The sequence below is a fragment of the Mus pahari genome, chromosome 2 (assembly GCF_900095145.1).
Source record: "Mus pahari chromosome 2, PAHARI_EIJ_v1.1, whole genome shotgun sequence".
NCBI classification, from domain to species: Eukaryota; Metazoa; Chordata; class Mammalia; order Rodentia; family Muridae; genus Mus; species Mus pahari.
This window is the reverse complement of record NC_034591.1, coordinates 120147008-120157706: the sequence shown is the minus strand read 5'-3', so window position 1 is coordinate 120157706 and position 10699 is coordinate 120147008. Positions and strand designations below refer to the sequence as shown.

At 35.2% G+C, this 10699-nt stretch overlaps 1 protein-coding gene across 5 annotated transcripts in view; it reads right to left on the bottom strand.

Annotated features, from left to right (window-relative positions):
* Chl1 (cell adhesion molecule L1 like) overlaps window positions 1-10699 on the bottom strand; it is a 203281-nt gene that overhangs the window by 84413 nt on the left and 108169 nt on the right. The window lies entirely within an intron of this gene.

Here is a 10699-nt window from a genome sequence, read left to right as displayed (position 1 = left end):
ACACGCACACACGCACACACGCACACTTTTTATATATCTTGTCATATATGTATGTTTACATATATATGTGTGTGTATATATATGTATATATGATGATTTAGGGTATATTCATTCTCAGCAGCTCCTTTTGTACATTGATTTTGAGAAATTTTACAATGATCATGAAGCACAAGACTCTCTTCTATTACACTTTCCTCAGAAGGTATAAATTAGAAATCATTTTATTTTATGAATAATTATATTTTGTCAGATTTAATTTTCCATCTGCAAAAAATGGGAATCTAAAAACCAGTTATCCTTGCTTAAGAACATTTACAAGTATGATAACTTAAAGAAATATCACTGATGATTGACAGCTCATTTTCCTTGTGAAATGACTAAATCTAATCAACAATAAAATGCATAAGAATATTGCTTTTATTAGAAAAACATCTGAGTTCTACACATTAGCATAAAGTTTCAAGACACTCCATCCACTTCAAAATTGAAATCTCTAAGAAAAATATTAACATTTTCCCTTTGAATTTTCCTTTCCTTCCATCTTAGACTGTAGATAATAATCATTTGAATTTACTACTTATAGTGATGTGCCACTCCTAGCCTATATTATTTAATGTTCATTACATTAATATTTAATACCCATGGCTTCAATGGCATCTCACATATGTGCTTAATGAACTGCCCTCTATTTCTTAGGAACAAACCTTTTTAAGCCATGATGGTGTCAAAAGGCCATGTTTCCAAGTTAGTATGTAATATATCATCACAAGCAGAATTAAAGGACAGAATTAAGGACAGCCATCTAAGTTAAACTCATTTATTGATTCTACTGATTTAGATTAATGAATTGATTGGTCTCTAATTGCTCTAGTAGAGTAATTCATAAAAGCCTGTTACTCAAAAACATCCATCTGACTTGGAAGTTTAATGGTCAACCATGACATCCTATACCAAAAAAGGACATGGGGGGGCTTACGATACCGGGTTTGTAAGCCTTGCACGCTAGAGGCAGAGGCACGAGGATCATAGGCCAATTTAGTATGCATAGTAAGTTCCAGCCGAGCCACAGCTGCATAGATGCTATCACAAAACAAGTAAACAAAAAAAATGGTAGTACATATAATCTTAGCCTTACAATAAAACTACATGCTTCAATGCATAGCCAATTCCAGAATATAGTTCATTCTTCTTATCTTCTATAGAAACTGCCTTCCATTTACCAGCAATTTGCATGCTCATAATGTTTGACATTAAAATTTTTAAAAGGTAAAATATGAGACCACTTTTAAGCAAGCCATTAATAATAAAGTCTGAATCCGCAAATAGCTACCAGACTGAGGAAGAAAGTAAGCCTTAATTTCATTGTTAAAAACATAACGGACACATTGTTAGGTAATTCTATTTTGAAACAGAAAACAGCAATAGAATTACAATCCTATTTATCTTTCTTAAAAGAATTTGAATGTAATGACTCATGCCAAAGCTCAAAGATAGAAGCAATTATTGGAGCTTAGGGTTATTAGAGCTGACTCATAAGACAAGTGTAAGATATACAAAGGTATTTTGAGATCGAGGTACAATTTCTAATAACTTAGTTTTATGGCATTGACAATAATGCAAGACAAATCAATTCAATGTCATAGTAGCAAATTTGGATAAAGCTCTCTTATTACTTTAGAATATTTTTGGAAAAAAGATTTATTTCTCTTATGTGACAGAATAGAAAACAGAGACCTAGGTATCACATCATAATTTGACTCTTCCAATTGGATAAACTTCTCTTGAACAACTAATTGGATAGGAATCCTGAGCAGGTTAGTTTAGAGGTTCTCCCTTAGACAAGGACAAGCAGACACTTGACAAAGTATTAGTTTTACTGTACCAACTACAAGGAGATTTACTTGATCCATCTGGGCATCTTTCGTTTGATTGTAGTGGTACAGACCAAACCTAGATGCTACATGCTAGACAAGGTGCTTACAATGGAGCTATATCCTCAGTTTCTTCTGGTGTGTTTAGGAATTCCAAGGTAACAAATCTACAGACAATTACTCTGTAACTTGAGTTAATTGTATGTCTGTCATTGGAAAGGAAAAGAAGGGAGGCAAAACTTCTTTTGATTCCACCCTGCCTCCTACGAATATGCTGGACTACTGAGACCTGTTGAGCAGCCAGCATAACAAGCCAGATCATAGACTTTTGAATTACTGTACATACTCTATCACTCGGTAGGCTGCTCTGGAAATTAACTTGGCCACTCTCATGCACTCATGTCAGTAGGTATAATAGTCTCTGTAGTAAATGAGATGTTCTTCTTGGTCAGGTGGGGTAATATATAATTAGTACCAAATAGTCAATCAACCCTAACACTACTGATCGTAGTGGTCATTGTGTTCCTGCAAGGGTTAAAATTAGTTATCTCTGTTAACAAAAGTAGGCCCCAAAGCCAGTGAAGGCGTTATTCTATAATACTACCTTGATTTTAAGATTATACTTAGTTTTTATGCTTCTCTTAGAGTTATAGAATCATTTATATCACACCTTTAAACATAAATGTATATGTAGCCGAAATATTAGTTGCACATGATATCAGTTGATTTAAAATATTCTGGAAAAGAAAAGGATGAAGAAAGTGTTCTCTATTCTGCATTCTTGTGTTCTTACACCTCCAGTATAGCTCTGTTCCCCAATCTGAGAAGTTCCTTTCTTACTATTGTAATGTTGTAGGCCTTTGGCCCACCGGATGACTTCTGCATCTAGGCCTCAGGAAGCTCTGCAGACCTTTCCTCTGGAAGCCTTTGTATGTATTATGAGAACAATTCTGGGCTGTAATAGCTACTCTTGGTTTTCTGCTGGACTACATCGGAAATGATCTGTAATCCAGAAATGGATAGCGCACCTGTGAGAGATTACTGTTGCTTGGTTTGAAGTGAGTAAATCTGCTTCTAGTCCAGAAATTTGAGGTAGGAGTTCACAAACCTTTGATTTGGAATTTTTTTATTAGATATTTTTTTTATTTATATTTCAAATGTTGTCCCCTTTCCTGGTTTCTCCTCCAAAAACACCCTCTCACCTACCCCATTCCTCTGTTCTCCAACCCACCCACTCCCACTTCCAGGCCCTGACATTCCCCTATACTGGGGCATAGAACCTTCGCAGGATGAAGGGCCTCTCCTCACATTGATGACCGACTAGGTCATCCTCTGCTACATATGCAGCCGAGGCCATGAGTCCCACCATGTGTTTTCTTTGGTTGGTGGTTTAGTCCCAGGGAGCTCTGGGGGTACTGGTTAGTTCAAATTGTTGTTCCTCCTATGGAACTGCAAACCCCTTCAGCTCCTTGGGTACTTTCTCTAGCTCCTTCATTGGGAAATCTGTGCTAAGTCCAATGGATGGTTGTGAGCATCCACTTCTGTATTTGATTTGGATTTTAAGGCAGGAAGACACACCTTTAATTTGGGTCATACCTTCTTCTGGAAGGCTATGTAAGGATCTAGAAGTAGGAAGTTGTTATTCTTTGTCTACTTGCCCTCACCTTGCCAGCTCTAGCTAATTGCTAATTCAGTCCATCCCTGGCATTGGAACCTTTTTTTTTTTTTTTTAATTCCAGAATATACAGAAGTTCAACTAAGACATCAAGCGTTGTGGACTAAGCAACTACTAGATTCTTGAACTTTGCATTCATGGCCAGACATTATTGGACTAGTTGGTCTGAAGCTCACAAGTCATCCAATAAATCCCTTTCTCTAGATGGAAAGAGATTCAATCTATAAGTTCTGTTACTCCAGAGAACCCTGATAAATATGCTATCTAACAACCAGCCAAACAATACAAGGAAAGCCATTCATTTTTTTTACTTTTTACTAGATATTTTCTTTATTTACATTTCAAATGTTATCCCTTTCCCTGGTTTCCCCTCCAAAAACTCCCATCCCCTCCTCCATCTCTTGCTCACCAACCCACCCACTCCTGCTTCCTTGTCCTGGCATTTGTGTACATCAGGGCATAGAACCTTCACAGGACCAAGGGCCTCACCTCCCACTGATGACCAACTAGGCCATCCTCTGCTACATATGCAGCTGGAGCCATGGGTCCCTCCATATGTGCTCTTTGGTTGGTCGTTTAATTCCTGGGAACTCTGGGGGTACTGGTTAGTTTATATTCTTGTTCCTTCTGTGGGGCTGCAAACCACTTCACTCCTTGGGTCCTTTCTCTAGTTCCTCCATTGTGGACCTTGTGCTCAGTCCAATGGTTGGTTGAGAGCATCCACCTCTGTTTTTGTCAGGCACTGGTAGAGCCCCTCAGAAGACATCTATATCAGGTTTCTGTCAGCAAGCACTTGTTGGCATCCACAATAGTATCTGAGTTTGGTGACTGTGTATGGGATGGGTAACCAGATGGGGTAGTCTCTGGATGGCCTTTCCTTCAGTCTCTGCCTCACACTTTGTCTCTGTAACTCCACCCATGGGTATTTTGTTTCACCTTCTAAGAAGGACCAAAGTATCCACACTTTGGNCTTCCTTCTTGAGCTTCACATGGTCTGTGAATTGTATCTTGAGTATTCTGAACTTTTGGGCTAATATCCACTTATCAGTGAGTGCATACCATGTGAGTTCTTTTGTGATTGGGTTACCTTACTCATTTAGAACTGTCACTGGCCAATGACAGCTCTCTCAGTATCAGTTTTGGCTAGCAGAGTACAGGATATTCTCCCAACAAAAGAATAGACTATAGAATGATAGTATACTATTTTGACAGACAATTCAGTTGGTTTTAGGCTGGCTTGCTGTTTAGCAATAGCTATTTTATGTTATTGAGATGGAAAAAGCACAAAACAATTGGTGTAATATTGATAAATGCTAAAGGTTTGAAATGTATATTGTTTTTGTCTCTTTTAGGGTATTCACTGATGTTTCTGTAAAAAAGTCATTTTTACTGTTCCTAACTTTGTTTAATAATAATCATTTCCCAATGTTCATTCATTCTTTGCATATTTAAAATCAGGCTAAGACATTTCAGCAGTAGTAAGCCAATATTCTTAGACACAAGGTAGACAAATTTGTAATTCTGAATGCCCAGTGGCATTTATTTAAACCAACAACAAGAAGAAAACAGAACAAAGCAAACAAAAACCAGAAAGATAGACTTGCTAAGGCGGTCATACAGTTTCCCTCTTATTTGTTCCCTTTGGACATCAAAGTATTCATTCAGTATCACTATGCAGCTAGGAAATACCTGAGGAAATGCATTTTTTTTTATTGGTTTAAGATGTTAGAAAGGCACAGAATAGATGTAAATATAAGTCCAATTCACAGTAATCATTTACATTTTGACAACTTTGAATACACTCGGGATATATTTTCATCTTCACTTTGCATTTTGCTTATTAATTCACCAATGGTTTTTATTGGAGAGTGCTTTAAATTTTATAACAAAATATAGTGCAAGGTGAATAAAAGAAAGTTAAGAATTTCCAGTTTACATAAACACAGCCATTTCAACCTTGTAAATCAAACACAAGGGAAATGCATTTCTAATGAAGCTCAACATCTCTGGCTGCTGTATTATGAGTAATGACCATTCCCTAATAATCCTTGTTTTTCTCCACTTAACAATAATGGTGTCATGTTTATTAAGAACTGTTGACCTGAGAGTTGAGAGTCCTCTAATGTTCCTCATGAATTGTAAATACCCTCTTTTTCACTTAGAAAATAAAACCTATTGAATTTGGCATGCTGGAATTTAAAAGACAAGAGGTTTTTACTTCATCTTAAAGAGGGGAAGAATAACCAGCCATCTTAGAAAGCAAGCAATTTTCAGACAGTATATTTGGCCTCAATGATACTTTAGTTATATCCTTGGTATTTCCTATTTGAAATCATTCACAAACCTATTCAAGACAAATTTCTAAAGAGAAAATAGAATAAGGTGTATCAAAAGAAGAAAAAAAAATCTATTATGATCACTCGCTAAGAGGCCTGGAACACAAAGCTGAAAACGTCAATGACACTTCATCTGCCCTTTACATCGGAGACATGGACTATACACAACCATCAGGAAAAAAAAAAAAAAAAAAAAAAAACAACCATCAAAAAAAAAAAAAAAAAAAAAAAACCTGACTATATGACACTCCTTTCCTCTAAGGGCCATCACCCATCTGTCACAGCCACCATGAATTCCAGAGACTGGAAATATGTTAGTATTTTCTAAATCATTAGATTTTTTTTATCATGATGCTTGAAATACAACACAATAGTTTTTCAAAGCCAACAGAAAGAAACACAGTACGGCATTGGTATCCATACAGAGAACACAATAGTTTTGTATTATAGTATGAGCAACTGCTATAACTTTGAATTGTGTGAATTTTCCTCTCTCTGCACATAAAATGCACTTAAAAATCACCAGGCTGCATCCAGCAAGCTATTGTAGAGAAAACCATTTGACATTTTTGTGATGGAGGGGAAGTCACCTTCACTTCCCTCTGACCTCAAATGCTCCTTTACAAAATTCCTCTTTATGCAATTGTCAGCCTGCAGTAAAAGATTCCCCTGGTTTGAAATCAGGTCATAGTTGGGGTAGGAGGTCCAGTAATTTCCATAAGCCTGACATGTGATTGGAATCACCCAACACTTTGAAAATGAAGAAGGATAAACACACAGAAAATTAAAAAGGGATTTTGTTCAGTCACTTGCTTGGCTCTTATCATGAATCAATTTACACATGCCATAAACAGAGTAATCCTGAAATAACTGTTAATGGATTTTCACTCTGAAAACAAAGGAAATTCCGCATGTTATAGCCATCTCTACTTAGACTGTGTTTCATGTCACTGAAGTGACAAGACAAAGGAATTGCTTGAAGTGTTAATTCATCCTTCCTGCAGAGGTGGCATATTTTCATACAATGGATCAAAGAAATGTAGATTCTATTACAAACCAGTTGATTTTATTGAAAAAATGTCAGTCTTAGTTAATAATTGTGTGAGATCCATTAATATATTTTCTTTAAGTAGCCAAATAATGTGATTTAGTAGGCAGAACTTGGAATATAATATGCCAAAACAAATACACACTAGTTTTTGTCTTTGTTAGTCTATACATCCAACAAAGTGTATTCTATAAAGCTGTCTAATTGTACCATATTTCATGGGGTAGAGGGGGAAAAAAACTACCTCAAATCAAGGGCATACAGGGATAGAGAAAATAATTTAAATTCCCCAAATGAACGTTATCTTCTTAGTATTTTTCACAAAATATTTTATGTAGTGATGGTAATCATCTACAAGATATTTCAGTAGGAATATAAAATTGCATTACACTTAAGTGCACAGCTAGTAAATGTTTCCATATGTGTAAATCTTAGTGTTTGCTCTAATTTACTTGGATAAATCGTTGTGTAGTAAGTAATGATGCTGTGTGTGCATTGCTATTAAAATACTCATTTTGGAAAACATTTGGGGATTGTTACAAAACTCATTTCTGACAATAAAATCCAGACTTTATACTCCTCAATTTTCACTAAAGGACCTTGAAACATCAAACCCATACAAAATCCTGTACATGAATGTTTACAGCAGCCTTGTGCATAAAACTGGTCAGTGTTAAGTAGCAATGGGCATAACAGTCAGTCTATATACTATCAATGATGGGTTTCTTGGTTGTTTTATGTTTTTGTAACAAATTTCGTGACAAAAAAACAACTTGTGGAATAAAGGGTTTTCACAGTTGGCAATTAACGCTAATCAGAAAAGGAACTGAATCAAGAATCAAGAACAAAGACAGAATCTATGGACAAAAGCTGCTTACCAGCTTCTTCTACAAGCTCCTACAGCTTTTTTTTTTTTTTTTAATATGACATAAAACTAGCAGCCCAGAGGTGGCACCATGAACATTGGATTGGTTGTCCCACATTAATCATTAATCAAGAAACATCCCACAGAACTGCCCATAGACCAATCTGATTGAAATATTTTTTCCCCCGGAATCAAGTTTCCTCTTCCTAGATGACTCTAGCTTTTGTGACATCAGGAAACATTAATCAGTGAAGTGGGTAAATAAAAATAAAACACACTATGATACACCTGTTGTGTAGAATATTGTTGCTATGAAGAAATAAATGATCAATCTAGGAAGAAAATAAAATATGAAAAAGAAAAAAAAAACATTTTATTTAGTGAAGGAACCCAAGTTGGAGCAAGGAACCTACATACTACACTCTTTTAATTATGGAATATTCTGGAAGAGAGTCACAGCATCAATGATTACCAGAGGTTAGGAGGCAAAGAGGGAAGAGAAGGGCAGAGAAAATACTCTGTGTGAAGTACAGTGGTAAACACATGCTACTATAAATGACTCAAGGCCACCAAGAGCACATCTTAGTGTGTCTGTTTATGGGAAACAATTGTGATGGTTAAGGTTAGCTCTTCAACTCTAGCATGTGTATCAGTCTAGTAGGGCTATTAATAAGGTAAAGCTGTGCATGTGTGTGGCAAAGATCACGTCATACCTCTTGTTCAATTTTGCTGTGAACCTAAAGCTTTTCTAAAGTGAAATCTATTTTAAAAGCTCTGCAGTGTATAGCAAATAGCAATCATAAAAATCACATCAGATTTCAAACACTAGTCATGTTCAGGAAATAAATTCCCCTTCAGAGTTCTATATCTAGATTCATGCCCAAATAAATCACAGAACACTCATCACACAAATCTTGGTATGCATCTGACAATTCAAACATTTTTCATGTCTAATATTTTTTTATTTTCTCATCTAGTCTTCTTTATTCTCTCAGTCCTATTTCCCAACCTCCATTTCTTTTGGACTTTGTTCAATATCATGCAAGAAACATAAAAAAAAAATACTGCTACATAGGAAAAAAGTTATTTTGATTATTGATAAATATTAAAATATTTATTATATCTGAAACATAATCATAAAACTAACCACAAATGAGATATTTGAAACTTGAAAAAATGATAATAAGTTACATACAATGATTGGCTGTAATTAAATATCACATATAATGATAGCAAAGTGATTAAGTGAAGTAATGAATAGTTCCATGTTTTTCCATATCTCCACATTAATGAAATCTTTGTAATAAAGCACACTGTACTCATAAATCTAAAACTTAGATGAAAATGTAGCTCTTTGAAAGAACTCCAGCCTATTTTGTTCAAAGTTCTGAGTCATTTACTAATACTACAAAATGATAAAGAGATTCAGTTTAAACAAGAGTTCACAGATCTACTTGCATCTAATTAATTCACATATTTGTGAAACACAGTACATTTTTCTGAGGCTGGTGTCACATTCTACGCATCATTATTGTGTCTGCTATAATGTGACATTCCATAGATCTTTCAGAAAAAGTGAATAAATTTAATGCATATCTCAAAAATATATGCAAAATATATTCTACATGGAGAACATCAATTAAATTTTAAATATTTTTAAGCACTCTTACAAAGATAACTTCAAATTTTATCTCTTAAAATACTTGTTAAAGTAAATATGGCTTTGAATGTTTGAAACATGTGAGCTGCACATCGCTTTGTTTGAAACAATAATTTCATAAAGGCTAGCACAAAAAGAATTTTCAATGAATCTCATTAGTTTTATCTAGTTAAGGTTAACTATATTCATAGAATTTAGTCATTCTGACAAGTGCCAACAATCTCAACATATTAAATGTTCTTAGATTTGCTTTCAAATACTTAAGCGTAGATGTAATACTTATGTGGATGGTACTGCATTTTAATCTACCTCGTAAGTAGGATGATATGAAATCTGAAAGGAGTTAGTTTAAACTTTCATAATCATTCATAAAATATAGCAAAATCAGTTTACATTTAGTTTAGGAAGCTGATTTAGTTTTAAAAGTATTGGGTCACTGGGTAGTTATAATAACAGGTGTTAGAAGAGGATTTCAGAGTGCAATAAAATTGTATAATGTGAAGAGAATCACAACAAAGACTATACTGAAGATAACTTAGTTCTATTTTAGATTCTACCCAGGCCTTCAATGAATAGTTTGCTTTCTGACTCTGCTTAGAAGGGAGTTGGTCCCAGGCATCATCTGGTCTACCTCTAAGGAAGTGGTCTTGCAAGGCTCTGGCACAATGCTGTAAAGATTGAACAGCTAGGGTCCACTGAGATATGGGATATGTTGTAGTATTATGGGCATGTATGTCCCCCAAAATATGTATATGCTTACAGGTACATATGAACATATGATGACTAATACATTTTGGGGGGCTTGCCATACAATACCTGGTGGCCAGCTGATGAAATAAATAGGAGTGACCAACACATGCAAAAAGAGCTTAACCAGAAAAATAAAGAAGCCATATTAGATCAAGATGTACATATGAAAAAAATCATGATGGGCTATTATAATTCTATGGAAGAGACAGTATCAGAATTAAAACTTCCGAATTAAATCTGAAAAAGCTATACGCCATTGTCTTTGTTCCTTTTCTCTTGTGATAAAGAGACACCATGAGCTATGCAACTTATAGAGGAAAAAGGTTATTAGGGATTAGATATTCAGGGAGTGAACTCATGAATACCATGACATGGAGCTGGAACTGTAGCAGAGAGCTTATATCTAATCCCCAAGCACAAATATATATTGGTGTGTGTACATTACACACACATACACACACACACACCCACAGAGAGAGAGAGAGAGAGAGAGA